We start from the raw sequence: 16,589 nt of genomic DNA on the forward strand, positions 1-16,589 counted from the left end.
ACTTTATTAATAAAATTTATCATGAGCATTACAGAGCATTTCGAATTGTCTTGACTACATTTCCGTCAGGGTTACACATTGCCTTGACTTTCTTCCATTCAATTTTGATCTTATTATACACATATCACTCTTTACATTACAATTCCTTCTTAAATATTTACATCGTCATGTTTCTTTTATACATTGGAGTGTTGGTTGCCCAGACCGAGGGGTTTTACACTGTTACCCGGCCCTCGGTGTACATTTGCTGGAAGGACCTTACACAGTGGTCTTTCCCCATTGCGCCTTGGCGGCAGCTGGCCCAAGCTTGAGTGCGTCCCTCAGCACGTAGTCCTGGACCTTGGAATGTGCCAGTCTGCAACACTCGATCGAGGACAATTCTTTGCACTGGAAGATCAGCAAGTTTCGGGCAGACCAAAGAGCGTCTTTTACCGAGTTGATGACCTTCCAGCAGCAGTTGATATTTGTCTCGGTGTGTGTCCCTGGAAACAATCCGTAGAGCACAGAGTCCTGTGTCACAGAGCTGCTCGGGATAAACCTTGACAAATACCACTGCATCTCTCGCCAGACCTTCTTTGCAAAGGCACATTCCACAAGGAGGTGTGTGACCGTCTCATTTCCCCCACAGCCATTCCGAGGGCAGCGTGCATTGGCGCAGAGCCTTCTCACCACCAGCCAAGCTAGGTCTTGGTGCTTGTTTGAAAGTTCTGGTGATGAGTCGTTCTGCGAGACGGCTCTGGCAGTCTGCTCAGCGAACCATCCAACGTCCTCCACGTTCTCCGTTTCCCTGAGGGCCTCGAGGGCATTACGTGCTGAACTCTGCTTCATTGCCTTGTGGTCAAAGGTGTTTTTCTTCGAAAACCTTTCCACGAAGGACAGGTAGTATGGAACGGTCCAACGATTTGGAGCGTTCCGCGGCACTGAGGCCAGGATCATCCTTCGTAAAACGGGGGACAGGTAGAACCTCAGTATGTAGTGACACTTGGTGTTTGCATATTTGGGGTCCACGCACAGCTTGATGCAGCTGGACACAAAAGTGGCCAACAGGATGAGGGAGGCGTTGGGTACGTTCCGCCCTCCCTTCTCCAGAGGTTTCCGGGAGTCTTACTCGTCTCGAAGGGCTTGACGGCCTTTGTCAGCTCATCCAGAGTTAGCGGTTTGTCCAGGTTTTCCAGCTCGCTGTCGCCTATGACCTCCGTGATAGTCGACAGGAAGGTCTGGGAAACAGTGCTATCTGTTTGCTTCAGGTCATACAGTCCGGCATAAAAGGATTGGCTGATCCTCAGGATGTCAGACTGCGATGACTTTACAGAGCCATCTCCTTCCTTCGGACACGGTCCATCTTGGATCTCTAGATGAATTTCAAGTTGGCCCGGGTGACTGCTGTGGCGTAGGGTCAGAACTGCGCCACGTACAGTAACACCGAGAGCACCTCACACCTGATGACCAGGGTTTTGCCCGCAATGGAGAGGGAGCGTTGCTCCCTCCAGCCCAGTTCCTGTCTTACCTTGGCTATGCGCTCCTCCCAGTTTTTGGTGCATGCCCCAGCAGCTCCGAACCATATCCCATGGTAATCTGACCTGACAGTGAATTGGACGAAGGACCGGTCGGCCCAGCTCCCAAAGAACATGGCCTCGCTCTTGCCACGGTTTACCTTGGCTCCCGAGGTCAGTTCAAACTGGTCGCAGGTGGTCAAGAGCCTTCGTGCAGACGCAGGATCCGAGCAGAAGACGGCAACGTCGTCCATGTACAGGGAGGCCTTGACTTGTATGCCTCCACTGCCTGGGATCGTCACTCATCTTATACCCGGATCCTTCCTGATGGACTCGGCAAAAGGTTCCATGCAGCACACAAAAAGGGCAGAGGAGAGAGGGCAGCCCTGCCTGACTCCGGATTTATCTGGAACTTTTCTGATTCCCACCCATTGATTGAGACTGCGCTATAGATGTTTGTGTAGAGCAGTTTGATCCAATTGCGAATTCCCTCCCCAAACCCCATTTTGGAGAGCACATCCATCATGTAGGTGTGCGATATTCTGTCAAAAGCCTTCTCCTGGTCAAGGCTGACGAGGCATGTGACCACCCTCCTGTCCTGCACATAGGCGATCGTATCCCTGAGTAGCTCGAGGCTCTCAGAGATCTTCCTGCCAGGAACAGCACAGGTCTGGTCAGGGTGGATCACCGACTCCAGAGCAGACTTGACCCGATTGGCGATGACTTTGGCTAGAATTTTGGAATCCACATTCAACAGTGAAATGGGTCGCCAATTTCGAATTTCTTCCCTTTCCCCCTTCTGCTTGTAGATGTGGGTGATGATGCCTTTCCTCATGGACTCTGACATGCTGCCTTCCAGAAGCATACTCTCGTACACTTCCAGCAGGTCTGGGCCCATCCAGTTCCACAGAGCCGAATACAACTCAACCGGTAAGCCGTCGCTTCCGGGAGTTTTCCTCGTCTCGAAGGACTTGGCGGCCTTTGTCAGCTCATCCAGAGTTAGTGGTTTGTCCAGGTTTTCCAGCTCGCCTAAGACCACCGTGATAGTCGACAGGAAGGTCTGGGAATCAGTGCTATCTGTTGGTTTCAGGTCATACAGTCCGGCATAAAAGGATTGGCTGATCCTCAGGGCGTCAGACTGCGTTGACTTTTCAGAGCCATCTTCTTCCTTCAGGCTGCTGATCACAGAGGTCTCTCTGTGCACCTTTTGGAAGAAGAAGCGTGAGCACTTTTCGTCCTGCTCCACGGAGCGGACTCTGGAACGGAAGATAACCTTGGAGGCCTCCGAGTTGTACAGCGAGGCTTGCTGGCTCTTCACCTCTTGGAGATCCTCCTTGACATCCACCCCCATCGACTGCAGCTGGAGCAAATTCTGCATACTTTTCTGGAGCCTGGACATGATCCCCTCGTCTCTCTCTCGCCTTTTGAACGCCCTTGAGGATGAAAAACCTCTTGATATTCCCCTTGATTGCTTCCCATCAGAGATGTGGAGCCTCATAGAGGGGTTTCACGGTTCTCCAACCTTTGTAATCCCTCTCGAGTTCCTCGAGGTTCTCAGGGTTCAGCAGTTTTACATTCAGCTTCCATGTCCCCCTGCCTGCAGCCTGGTTTTCCAGCAGGTGGCAGTCGGCCAGCAGGAGGATGTTGTCAGAGAAGAACACCGGCCATACATCTTGGACATGGCCGTGAAAGCACGGGACACAAAGAAGAAGTCTATCCTGGAGCGGACGGACCCGTCTGGCCGTGACCATGCGTATCTACGCTGCGCTCCGTCTGCAGGGTTTCTGCAGACGTCGAGCAGCTTGGCGTCTTTTACCGTTTCCATCAGGAGTCTGGACGTAGCGTCTAGTTTGTGTCGGCTCCGGCAGATCGTTCAGTTGCATCGATGATGCAGTTGAAGTGACCGCTCAGAATGACCGGCTTGGAGGTGGCCAACAGCAGTGGGAGTTGCTGAAGGACTGCCAGCCGCTCACTTTTTAACGGCCGGGGCGTACAGATTAATAAGTCTGAGAGGGGTGTTTTTGTATTTCACGTCTGCTACGAGGAGGCGCCCGCCCACCACCTCCTTAACGTCGGAGATGGTGAAGCTGCCTCCCCGCAGCAGAATACCCAGGCCGGAGGAGCGGCAGTCGTTTCCTCCTGACCAGATGAATGGCCCGTGGGACCACCAGCTCGACCAGCGCCTGTAGTTGCTGAGGTGCGGAATTCCGCACTCCTGCAGGAACAGTAGGTCGGCTTTCACGTTTGCTAAGTAGCTGAGTGTGGCTACACACCGCGAAGTATCTTTGATGCTTCGCACATTAATGGATGCAATTTTAAAACCCATTATATAAAGATAGATTTACCAGTCTCAGAGTCCAGAGTCTATACAGTTGGCTGTTCCAGCTGTTGGATGTTCCCCAGCATGCCGGTGGTGCTCGCAAACTTTAGCACAGTTGCAGGGCTGAGAAAATTGTCCTGGTCCGCACTGGCTAGTGAACTTGATGCAGATGTATTGAGGGGGGGGCGGGAGTGTAGCCCTGGCGTCCGTTGTGGCAGTCAGTTGGTGTTGGGGTTGCAGGCCGGTCTTCGCCTGGGTTGTTGCTTCTTGTTACTTTCCGGGGGTTGGTCTGTGACCTTGTTTTCGATGTCCGGCGTTTGGTGGCCGTTGGTCATATTGGTGTTCCCATGAGCCAGGGGTTGATTGTCTCGGCGGGTTTTATTTTCTTCCCGGTTTGTGGTCTGGGGGGTCTGTGCCTCCCGTTCCACGTTGGTGCTTTGCCTCTTTATTTGAGGCCGATCCTTGGCTTGTTTACCCTCGTCGGAGGAGGTTTCGGCACTAAGTGTACTGTCTGAAAGGTGTCGCTTTGTGCCACTCCCCATTATGGGGTTCTTCAGTTTGTTTTTTTGTTTTCTCTTTCGTTTGTCCCTGTTCACTGTTTCCCAGGGCTCTTTGTTCTTTGTCCCATCCTCTTCCATTGAGTGTTCCTCATCAGATAGGGCTGGGGTTGGGTTTTCAGGAGGTGCTGGGTCCTCCCCTTTTTGTTGAGGGCCCTTCTGTTGCTTTTCCTTATTCTGTGCCGTGGTATCTTTTTCGGTGAAGGGTGTATGAACCTCCTCTCTGATCATCTTTTTAACTCAGCTGCTGATGATCTGTGCATATGTTGCCCCGCATTTCGGGCAGGCCCTGAAAAGATGGCCGGCCTCCTCACACAGGTTGCAGCACTTGTCTTCTTTGCAGTCCTGAGTCATGTGTCCCTCCTGCCTGCAGTTTTTGCAGAAGGTCACACTGCAGTTTGTGGCAACATGCCCCGTTTTGCCACAGGTGTGGCATACTCGTTGCTCGACGACATTACGTGTTGACCACTGCTTCATTGCCTTGTGGTAAAAGGTGTTCTCCTTCAAAAACTTTTCCACAAAGGACAGGTGGTACGGTACGGTCCAACTACTTGGAGCGTTCCGCGGCAATGAGGCCAGGCCCATCCTTCGTAACACCGATGACAGGTAGAACCTCAGTATGTAGTGACACTTGGTGTTTGCATACTGGGGGTCCACGCACAGATTGATGCAGCTGGACACAAAGGTGCCCAACATGATGAGGGAGGCGTTGGGTACGTTCCGCCCTCCCTTCTCCAGAGGTTTGTACATGGTGTCCCTTCGGACACGGTCCATCTTGGATCGCCAGATAAATTTGAAGAGGGCCCGGGTGACTTCTGTGGCGTAGGGTCAGGTTATGGGCCAGACCTGCGCCATGTACAGTAGCACCGAGAGTACCTCACACGTGATGACCAGGGTTTTGCCCGCAATGGAGAGGGAGCGTTGCTCCCACCAGCCCAGTTTCTGCCTTACCTTTGCTATGCGCTCCTCCCAGTTTTTGGTGCACGCCCGAGCAACTCCGAATCATATCACCAGCACCTTCAGGTAATCTGACCTGACAGTGAAGGGGACAAAGGACCGGTCGGCCCAGTTCCCAAAGAACATGGCCTCGCTCTTGCCACGGTTTACCTTGGCTCCCGAGGCCAGTTCAAATTGGTCGCAGGTGGTCAAGAGCCTGCGTACAGACGCAGGATCCGAGCAGAAGACGGCCACATCGTCCATGTACAGGGAGGCCTTGACTTGCATGCCTCCACTGCCTGGGATCGTCACTCCTCTTATACCCGGATCCCTCCTGATGGACTCGGCCAACAGTTTCTATGCAGCACACAAAAAGGGCAGAGGAGAGAGGGCAGCCCTGCCTGACTCCGGATTTGATCTGGAACTTTTCTGATTCCCACCCATTGATTGAGACTGCGCTATAGATGGTTGTGTCGAGCAGTTTGATGCAATTGCGAAATCCCTCCCCAAACCCCATTTTGGAGAGCACATCCATCATGTAGGTGTGCGATATTCTGTCAAAAGCCTTCTCCTGGTCAAGGCTGATGAGGCAGGTGTCCACCCTTCTGTCCTGCACATAGGCGGTCGTATCCCTGAGTAGCGCGAAGCTATCAGAGATCTTCCTGCCGGGTACAGCACAGGTCTGTTCAGGGTGGATCACCGACTCCAGAGAAGACCTGACCCGATTGGCGATGAACTTAGCTAGAATTTTCTAATCCACATTCAACAGTGAAATGGGTCGCCAATTTCGAATTTCTTCCCTTTCCCCCTTCTGCTTGTAGATGAGGGTGATGATGCCTTTCCTCATGGACTCTGACATGTTGCCTTCCAGAAGCATACTCTCGTACACCCAGCAGGTCTGGGCCTATCCAGTCCCACAGAGCCGAAGACAACTCAACCGGTAAGCCGTCGCTTCCGGGAGTTTTACTCGTTTCGAACGACTTGGCGGCCTTTGTCAGCTCATCCAGAGTTAGTGGTTTGTCCAGGTTTTCCAGCTCGCTGTCGCCTATGACCTCCGTGATAGTCGACAGGAAAGTCTGGGAAACAGTGCTATCTGTTGGCTTCAGGTCATACAGTCCGGCATAAAAGGATTGGCTGATCCTCAGGATGTCAGACTGCGATGACTTTTCAGAGCCATCTTCTTCCTTCAGGCTGCTGATCACAGAGGTCTCTCTGTGCACCTTTTGGAAGAAGAAGCGTGAGCACTTTTCGTCCTGCTCCACGGAGCGGACTCTGGAACGGAAGATAACCTTGGAGGCCTCCGAGGTGTAGAGCGAGGCTTGGTGGCTCTCACCTCTTGGAGATCCTCCTTGACATCCACCCCCATCGACTGCAGCTGGAGCAAATTTTGCATACTTTTCTGGAGCCTGGACATGACCCCTCGTCTCTCTCTCACCTTTTGAACGCCCTTGAGGATGAAAAACCTCTTGATATTGCCCTTGATTGCTTCCCACCAGAGATGTGGGGCCTCAAAGAGGGGTTTCACGGTTCTCCAACCTTTGTAATCCCTCCTGAGTTCCTCGATGTTCTCAGGGGTCAGCAGTTTTACATTTAGCTTCCACGTCCTCCTGCCTACCCCCTGGTCTTCCTGCAGGTGGCAGTCGGCCAGTAGGAGGCAGTGATCAGAGAAGAACACCGGCGTTACGTCGGTGGACCTGACCGTGAAAGCTCGGGACACAAAAAAGAAGTCTATCCTGGAGCGGACGGACCCGTCTGGCCGTGACCATGTGTATCTACGCTGCGCGCAGTCTGCAGGGTTGCTGCAGACGTCGAGCAGCTTGGCGTCTTTTACCGTTTCCATCAGGAGTCTGGACGTAGCGTTTAGTTTGCTGTCGGCTTTGCTGGATCGTCCAGCCGCATCGATGATGCAGTTGAAGTCACCACCCAGGATGACCGGCTTGGAGGTGGCCAACAGCAGTGGGAGTTGCTGAAGGACTGCCAGCCGCTCACTTTTTACGGCCGGGGCGTACACATTAATAAGTCTGAGAGGGGTGTTTTTGTATTTCACGTCTGCTACGAGGAGGCGGCCGCCCACCACCTCCTTAACGTCAGAGATGGTGAAGTTGCCTCCCCGCAGCAGAATACCCAGGCCGGAGGAGCGGCAGTCGTTTCCTCCTGACCAGATGGATGGCCCGTGGGACCACCAGCTCGACCAGCGCCTGTAGTTGCTGAGGTGCGGAATTCCGCACTCCTGCAGGAACAGTAGGTCAGCTTTTACATTTGCCAAATAGTTGAGTGTGGCTACACACCGCGAAGTATCTTTGATGCTTCGCACATTTATGGATGCAATTTTGAAACCCATTATAAAAAGATAGATTTACCCGTCTCAAGAGTCCAGAGTCTATACAGTTGGCTGTTCCAGCTGTTGAATGTTCCCCAGCATGCCGGTGGTGCTCGCAAACTTTAGCACAGTTGCAGGGCTGAGAAAACTGTTCTGGTCCGTACTGGCCGCGTGATTTTGATGCAGATGCATTGGGGGGGGGGGTGGTGTAGCCCTGGGGTTCGTCGTGGCAGTCAGTAGGTGTTGGGGTTGCAGGCCGGTCTTCACCTGGGTTGTTGCTGCTCGTTACTATCGGGGGTTGGTCTGTGACCTTGTTTTCTTCCCGGTCGGTGGTCTGGGGGGTCTGTGCCTTCCGTTCCACGTTGGTGCTTTGCCTCTTTATCTGAGGCCGATTCTTGTCCTGTTTTCCCTCATCGGATGAGGTGTCGGCACGAAGTGCGCCGGCTGAGAGGTGTCGCTTTTTGCCACTACCCCTCGGGGGGTTCTTCAGTTTGTTTTTTTGTTTCCTCTTTCGTTTGTCCCTGTTCACTGTTTCCCAGGGCTCTTTATTCTTTGTCCCATCCTCTTCCTCTTCCATTGAGTGTTCCTCATCAGATGGGGCTGGGGTTGGGTTGTCAGGAGGTGCTGAGACCTCCTCTTTTTGTTGGGGGCCCTTCTGTTGCTTTTCCTCATTCTGAACCGTGGTGTCTTTTTCGGTGGAGGGTGTATGCACCTCCTCTCTGGTCGCCTTTTTGACTCCGCTGCTGATGATCTGTGCATATATCGCCCCGCGTTTCGGGCAGGCCCTGTAAAGATGGCCGGCCTCCCCACACAGGTTGCAGCACTTGTCTTCCTTGCAGTCCTTAGTCATGTGTCCCTCCTGGCTGCAGTTCTTGCAGAAGGTCACACTGCAGTTTGCGGCAACATGCCCCGTTTTGCCACAGGCGTGGCATACTCGTGGCTGTCCCACGTAGTAGAGGTAGCCACGATTTACTCCAATAGCGAAATTGGAGGGGGGATGCAGGATGGCTCCGTTGCTGTCCGTTCTTAGGGTCACCTTGACCTGGTGCTCACTTGTCCAGATGCCGAAGGTGTCTTTCACTTGCACGCTGTCACTTTCAGCTCAGCGTACCTGGCGAGGAACGTGAGCACATCAGACACAGGGACGTGGGGGTTGTACGTGTGCAGTGTAACAACCCGATTTCGCTGTGCCGGTAGCGTAAACAGAGGCTCCGCAGTCAGGATCGACAGGGGACTCTGGTTACCTTTTTCCTTGAAGACGTTCAAGAATTTGATGCACGCTGCGCCGCTCTTGAAGGTGACATCAAAGAAGCCATTCTTGGGGAAGTTTTGCAAGCAGAAGATTTCTGTTGCTTTAAACCCACAACACTCGAGCAGCACCCGCTTCACGAAGAGTATCCGATCCAAAGGTGACTCTCCTTCCGTTTTCTTCACTGTGACTCGGACAGTGTTTCGCACTCCCCAGCCTGGTGGTCGGGATGCAGCTGCATCCATAGCTCGTACGTTGGGTCTGAACTGTATCGGCGTTAGGCCTAAACCAGAGGTTTAGGCCAGTATGTGGATCCACCAATAGCAGCCGGGCTCCAAACGTTTCCTCTTTGACGACTTCAATTCCTCCGAGTTCTCCAATCCACGATCGTCATCGAGATTCTCAGCTTCCCACGATTAAATGAGACTACACTTGATCTCAGGCAAAAGGCCGAGAAGCGATAGCCAATATTTTCCGGCTATGGCTCTTGTCCTCCTCGTCCACCGACTTTCAGGAGCACCTTGCTGCGCTCGACTGTGCTTTGGAACTTTTAGTCTACGCTCACTGTTGGTCAAGAGACCTCCAGCTTGGCCGAGCACGGTGGAGTCTGTGCATGCAGAACCAGTAAAACACAAGAGGAAGACATCGTCTGGCAAGCCGCCCCCTGTCGTCACCAGATTAAATGGAGACGCTGTGAAGGCCCAGTGACACCCAACGGAGGGAGTCGAAGAAATCTCCACCTTTGCCGAACAAAGGGCAATCCGTGCAAGCAGCGAGTACTGGCGGAATCCAACAGGGGGCAATGTCTAGTTTCCCTGAGCTCCACCCTGACGTGTTGGTCGTGGAGTCACGAGAACGAAAAGAGACGCCGTGAAGGTGTACCTACATCCAAATCAGGATGCCGTTCAGTCTGTCGCCACACTTCCCCGTTGTGCAGGATGAAGGGATGTGGTAACTGAAGTGAGGAGAAGGCAAGTCGGCATCCGAGGGTGAGGGTGAGTGGCCTGTAAAAAGCAGCAGGATATCTGTTTGGCATATCAGCTGAAAACGGAGCCTGGCTGCCGCAAGTCCGCGAGCCCATAGGCTCACGACATTAGTGCGCGAAGCGCCCGCCAGCAGAAAAGCTAGCAATGCTCTGGAGCCTGAAATTTTTTTAATTGGTCAGGATGAGACAACTGGACAAGACAGAAGAGGGGAAGCCAGGTTTTGCGCCATTTTCTGCTTTTGCACTATTTGTGCCCAAAGCGGGGTGAAGGCACCATTCCTGGAAACATTGCAAGACCAGGTTGATGCCTGGAGCGGACCAAGAAAGCCCCTGAACCATCTCCGTGTCCCAAAAATCAATTTAATATTCGGACCCCCGAAGGGGACATACCAGATATTAAACTGATAAGAACAGATACTACACTTGATCTGAACCAAAAGGCCGAGAAGCGATAGCCCATGTTTTCCGGCTATTTCCCGAGTTATCCTTTTACCCTTAATGAGCTGGTAAAATTACTTAGGACGTTCGTTCATTTTACCTGCCTGTATACTTTCATGTACCGTTTTTGCTCTCCTAATTTCCTGAAGTTCCCAGTCCACATTGCGACCCCGGCCCCGGGTCACTGGCCGCGTGGAGTTTGCACATTCTCCCCGGTTCTGCGTGAGTCTCACCCCACAACTCAAAGATGTGAGAGGTAGGTGGATTAGCCACCATAAATTGGAAGAATTATTGACTACTCTAAATTTTAAGAACTGTGTATTTCATTGTAAAACAAAAAAGAGGCTGTCAGAGACCCCAGAGATTGTCCTACACGGTGAATCTGTGCAGTGCAGAGTCCAGGAGGCTGCAATCCGGTGTCACAGTAGTTTGCACGCTTGCCTCAGCGCGCCAGCAACCCAGGTTCAATTCCAGCCTCGGATGTCTGTCCATGTGGAGTTTGCACTTTCTCTGACACGGTTTCCTCTGGGTTCTCTGTTTTCCTCCCACAGTCCAAATATGTGCAAGTCAGGTGGATTCGCCGTGCTAAATTGCCCTTTAGGTTAGTTTGGGTTGCGGGAATGAGGATAGGGTGGCGGTGTGGGCTTAAATAGGTTGCTCTTTCTAAGGGCTGGTGCAGACTCGTTGGGCCGAATGACCCGCCTTCCGCTCTGTAGGGATTCTATGATTCTATAAAGAATCGTAACCTGCATTCGAGCCTGACGTGGGATTTCGAAACAATCCAAGGCGAATGGCACAGGCAGATTGGCTTCTGAAGTACAGCTTGGGTCAGTGGGTGTGGACAGTGGTTGGGAAATGAAACACATACATGTTCGGCTGCAGGGCAGGTGCATGTGTCCGTTGGAGCACCAGGTTAGAACGGAAGAGCGAAATATTACTCCAGACTATATCTGGATGTGTTCAGCAGAGTGCACTGGGGACACGCAGATCTCGTACAGCTCAGCTTGATCTGTTTTTATGAACAATAGAGCCAAAAATGACACAGAAAAGTCAGTCCAAAGTATATCTCGACGTAGTGCACTGATGTGTGAACAGCAGTGTGGATAGGAAGGCAGAATTGTCCTTCTAAAGTTCACCAGCTTCTTCAATATAGAACAGTCGGCTGGATAGGAAAACAATTATTCTTCCTGAGCATAGCTGGATATGGTGTTGTGGAAAGTCCGGTGGATTGGGACACTAACTAAGGTGGGATTTATGCAGTCGAGCAATTGGGGGCAGAGGATCTATCCATTTCTATCATTAAAAAAAAATCTTTATGACGTTGAAGTCTTGTTTAGATTCCCCCTAACCTCCTGCGCTCCAGAAAGACGAATCCCAGCTTCTACACAAAACTGGGTTGCAGGACAGCCACATCCATCGTCACAGGGATGTGTGGGGCGGGCGGGACCACGAGGAACGAGGGCTCACCACTGCGCTATCCTTCTCCCAGTTTTACAGGTGCTTCCAGTCCCATTTTCAGCCTGTGTCACAACTGGCGTGTCCCATCCATCGATGAACTGTTTCATCCCTAAGCTGAGGGCTTGTAGGTGAATAGCCCCCGGTAGAAGGTCTCAAATGCCTCGTAGACATTTTTTGGCTCTGCCACTGGATTCGGTCTGCTGCTTCTAATCTGAGCTATTACCCCCGTGGCTGCCTGCTTTCTCAGCTGGCGAACCAGCAGTGGCTGGCTTTATCTCCGTGTTCGTAAAGGGTCTCCCGTACCTGGCGGAGTTGCTGCAATGCTTCCCTCGTGGAGAGCAGATCAAAGTCCATTTGTAGCTTTTTCCTCTGCGCCAGGAGTTCTTTGTTCGGGCCCTCAGAGTATCGCCTGTCTACCTCCAGTATGGAGTCCACAACTGTCGCCTAGCCGCCCTCTCTACCTTGTCTCTACGTGCGTTCTTGGCCATGATATCACCCCTGATCTCAGCCTTCGTGGCCTCCCAGAGCGTGAAGGGCGGGACTTCCCCATTCTAGTTATTAATAATATAGTCATCTGTGGCCTGTGATATTTTCTTGCACAAAGCATTCTGGGCAAGTCGGGCCATGTCCAACCTCCATGTGGGGGGCGGGGTAGCAGGCATTGAGCAAAAACGTATTAATCTGGCTGCATATTAATATGGAACCATATTGGTATGGAACAGCATTAATGTGGCTGGATATTAATATGGAACATTATTCATATGGAGCAGTATTAATATGGCTGCATATTAACTTGGAACCGTATTAATATGGAATAGTATTGATATGGCTGAATATTAATATGGAACAGTACTAATATGGAACAGTATTAATATGGAACCATATCTTCACAGCTCCAGGGTCCCAGATTTGATTCCTAGATTGGGTCACTCTCTTTGCGGAGCCTGCATGTTCTCCCGGTGTCTGCGTACATTTCCTGCGGGTGCTCCGGTTTCCTCCCACAAGGCCCGAAAGACGTGCTTGTTAGGTGAATTGGACATTCTGAATTCTCCCTCTGTGTCCCCGAACAGGCGCCAGAATGTGGCGACGAAGGGCTTTTCACAGTAACTTCGTTGTTGTGTTAATGTAAGACTACTTGTGACAAAGATAATTATTATTAATATGGAATGTGGCTGGATGTTAATATGGAACTGTATTAGTATGGAACAGTGTTAATATAGCCGGATATTAAAATGGCCAGATATTAATATGGAACAGTACTAATATGGAACAGCGTTAACATGGCTGGATATTAATATGTAACAGTAATCATATAGAACAGTATTAATATGGAACACTACTAATATGGAAAAGTTATAATATGAGCGAATATTAATATGGAACAATGTTTATATGCTGGACATTAATAGGGAACAGTACTCATTTGTAACGGTCTTAAAATGAAGCAGCACGAATATGGAACAGTATTAATATGGAACAGTATTAATGTGGAAGAGTATTAATATGGAACAGTATTAATATGGAGCCGTTTTAATATGGCTGCATATTAAAATGGAGCAGAATTAATATGCTGGATAGAAATATGGAACAGTATTATTTTGGCTGGATCCCGTTCAGTTTTTGGAAGGGCATATACTGGCCTCGGGAAAGTTGTTTTTTAGGTCTCCAAAGCAATTCGCTTTACATAAACATGTTTAATGTTTAAAAACATGATTTATTATCGGGCACATTTTAAGTCCGATTACAGTAGGGCACTTTTAATTGGTGTGTTACTGTAAGGCTCTGTTTAAATAAGGTCCGTTTGACTGTGGGGCACTGTTTAAATACATTTGATTGACTATAGGGCACTGTTTAAATGCATTTGGTTTACTGTAGGGCACTGTATAAATGCATTTGATTTCCTGTAGGGCACTGTTTAAATGCATTGATTTACTATGGGCACTGTTAAAATGCGTTTGATTTATTGTAGGGCACAGTTTAGGTGCATTTCATTTACTTCACCGCACTATTTAAACGCATTTGGTTTACAACAGGGCACTGTTTACATTCATTTAATTTACTGTAGGGCACTACTTATATGCATTTGAGTGTTGGGCACTCTTTAAATGCATTCAGTTAACTGTCAGAAACTGTTTAAAAGCATTTCGTATACTGTAGGGCACTGTTTGAATGCATTTGATTCACTGCAGGGCATTTTAAAAATGCATTTAGTTCACTGTAGGATATTGTTTAAATGCATTTGATTTATTGTAGCGCCTGTTTAAAAACATTTGATTTACTATGTCACTGTTTAAATGCATTTGGTTTACTGTAGGGCACTGTTTAAATGTATTTGATTTAACGTAGAACACTGTTTAAATGCTTTTGATTCACAGGAGGGCAATGTTTAAATGCATTTGAGTATCGGGCACTATTTAAATGCAATTAGTTTACTGTAGGGAACAAAATGCATTTGATTTACTGTTGGGCGCTGTTTAAATGCATTTGATTTACTATAGGGCACTGTTTAAATGCATTTGATTTACTGTAGGGCACTGTTTAAATGCATTTGATTTACTGTGGTGCACTGTTTAAAAGTATTTGTTTTACTCTTGCGCAGTGTTTAAAAGCATTTGATTGACTGTCGGGGCACTGTTTAAATGCATTTAATTTACTATAAAGAACTGTTTAAATACATTTGGCACCGTTTAGATATAATTGATTTATTTTAGGCCACTGTTCAAATGCATTTGATTTACTGTAGGGCACTGTTTAAATGCATTTAATTGACTCGAGGGCAATGTTTAAATGCATTTGATGGACTGTTGTGCGCTATTTAATTATATTTGATTTACTGCAGTACACTGTTTAAATACTTTGGATTTATTCTGGGGCACTGTTTAAATACATTTGATGGACTGTTGTGCGCTATTTAATTATATTTTATTCACTGTTTAAATACTTTGGATGTATTCTGGGGCACTGTTTAAATACATTTGATTTACTGTCGGGCAGTTTAAATGCATTTGATTTACTGCAGGGCACTGTTTAAATGCCTTTAGTTTGCTGCCGGGCACTGTTTAAATGCACTTGACTTACTGGAGGGCATTGTTTCAATGCGTTTGATTTCGTGTCGGACACTGTGTAAACGCATTTAATTTAAATACTTTTGATTTACTGTCAGGCACTGTTTAAATGCAATTAATTTACTATAAATCACGATTTAATATATTTGGCTCACTGGAGGGCACTGTTTGAATGCATTTGATTTACTTCATGGCACTTTTTAAATGCATTTAGTTTCCGGTAGGGCACTGTTTAAACGCATTTGATTTATTGCAGCGCCTGTTTAAATACATTTGATTTACTGTGTCACTGTTTAAATGCATTTCATTTACTGTAGGGCACTATTTAAATACATTTGATTTACTAGAAAGCACTGTTCAAAAACGTTTGGTTTACTGTAGGGCATTGTTTGAATGCATTTGATTTAACTTAGGGCACTGTTTAAATGCATTTGATTCACAATCGGGCACTGTTGAAATGCATTTAATTGACTCGAGGGCACCTTTTAAATACAATTGGTGGACTGTTGTGCGCTATTGCTGCGCTCGACTGTGCTTTGGAACTTTCAGTCTACGCTCACTGTTGGTCAAGAGACATCCAGCTTGGCCGAGCATGGTGGAGTCTGAGCATGCAGAACCAAGTAAAACACAACAGGAAGACATCGTCTGGCAAGCCGTCCCCTGTCGCCACCAGATGAAATGGAGACGCTGTGAAGGCCAGTGACACCCAACGGAGGGAGTCGAAGAAATCTCCACCTTTGCCGAACAAAGGGCAATCCGTGCAAGCACCAAGTACTGGCGGTATCCAACAGGGGGCAATGTCTAGTCTCCCTGAGCTCCACCCTAGCGTGTTGGTCGTGGAGTCAGGAGAACGAAAAGAGACGCCGTGAAGGTATACCTACATCCAAAGAGGATGCCGTTCAGTCTGTCGCCATACTTCCCCGTTGTGCAGGATGAAGGGATGTGGTAACTGAAGTGCGGAGAAGGCAAGTCGGCATCCGAGGGTGAGGGTGAGTGGCCTGTAAAAAGCAGCAGGAAATCTGTGCGGCATATCAGCTTAAAACGGAGCCTGGCTGCCGAAAGTCCTCGAGTCCATCGGCTCGCAACATTAGTGCACGAAGCTCCCGCCAGCAGAAAAGCTAGCAATGCTTTGGAGCTTGAAATGCCTTAAATTGGTCAGGATGAGGCAACTGGACAACAGAGAAAAGGGATAGGCAGGTTTTGCGGCATTTTCTGCTTTTATACATTTTCGCCCCAAAGCGGGGTGAAGGCACCATTACTGGAAGCACTGCAAGACCAGGTTGATGCGTGGAGCGGAAAGAGCAAGCCCCCGAACCATCTCCGAGTTCTAAAAATCAATTTAATATTCGGTCCCCAGATTGAGGACATATCAGATATTAAACTGATAAGAACAGATACTACACTTGATCTGAGCCAAAAGGCCGAGAAGCGATAGCCCATTTTTTCCGGCAATGGCTCTTGTCCTCCTCGTCCACCGACATTCAGGTGCACCTTGCTGCGCTCGACTGTGCTTTGGAACTTTTAGTCTACGCTCACTGTTGGTCAAGAGACATCCAGCTTGGCCGAGCACGGTGGAGTCTGTGCATGCAGAACCAGTAAACACAACACGAAGACATCGTCTGGCAAGCCGTCCCCTGTCGTCACCAGATGAAATGGAGACGCTGTGAAGGCCCAGTGACACCCAACGGAGGGAGTCGAAGTAATCTCCACCTTTGCCGAACAAAGGGCAATCCGTGCAAGCAGCAAGTACTGGCGGAATCCAACAGAG

General features: G+C 49.3%; 2 non-coding genes across 2 annotated transcripts; both read right to left on the reverse strand.

Moving 5' to 3' along the window:
* Positions 1-10,123: 10,123 nt before the first annotated feature.
* On the reverse strand, positions 10,124-10,313 carry LOC140397863 (U2 spliceosomal RNA). Its single transcript, XR_011937287.1, has one exon. It is a non-coding gene; the product is annotated as a U2 spliceosomal RNA (small nuclear RNA).
* A 5,750-nt stretch (positions 10,314-16,063) lies between these two features.
* On the reverse strand, positions 16,064-16,254 carry LOC140397518 (U2 spliceosomal RNA). The gene has a single exon (XR_011936953.1). It is a non-coding gene; the product is annotated as a U2 spliceosomal RNA (small nuclear RNA).
* Positions 16,255-16,589: the final 335 nt, after the last annotated feature.

The sequence above is a fragment of the Scyliorhinus torazame genome, chromosome 20 (assembly GCF_047496885.1).
Source record: "Scyliorhinus torazame isolate Kashiwa2021f chromosome 20, sScyTor2.1, whole genome shotgun sequence".
Classification (NCBI taxonomy): domain Eukaryota; kingdom Metazoa; phylum Chordata; class Chondrichthyes; order Carcharhiniformes; family Scyliorhinidae; genus Scyliorhinus; species Scyliorhinus torazame.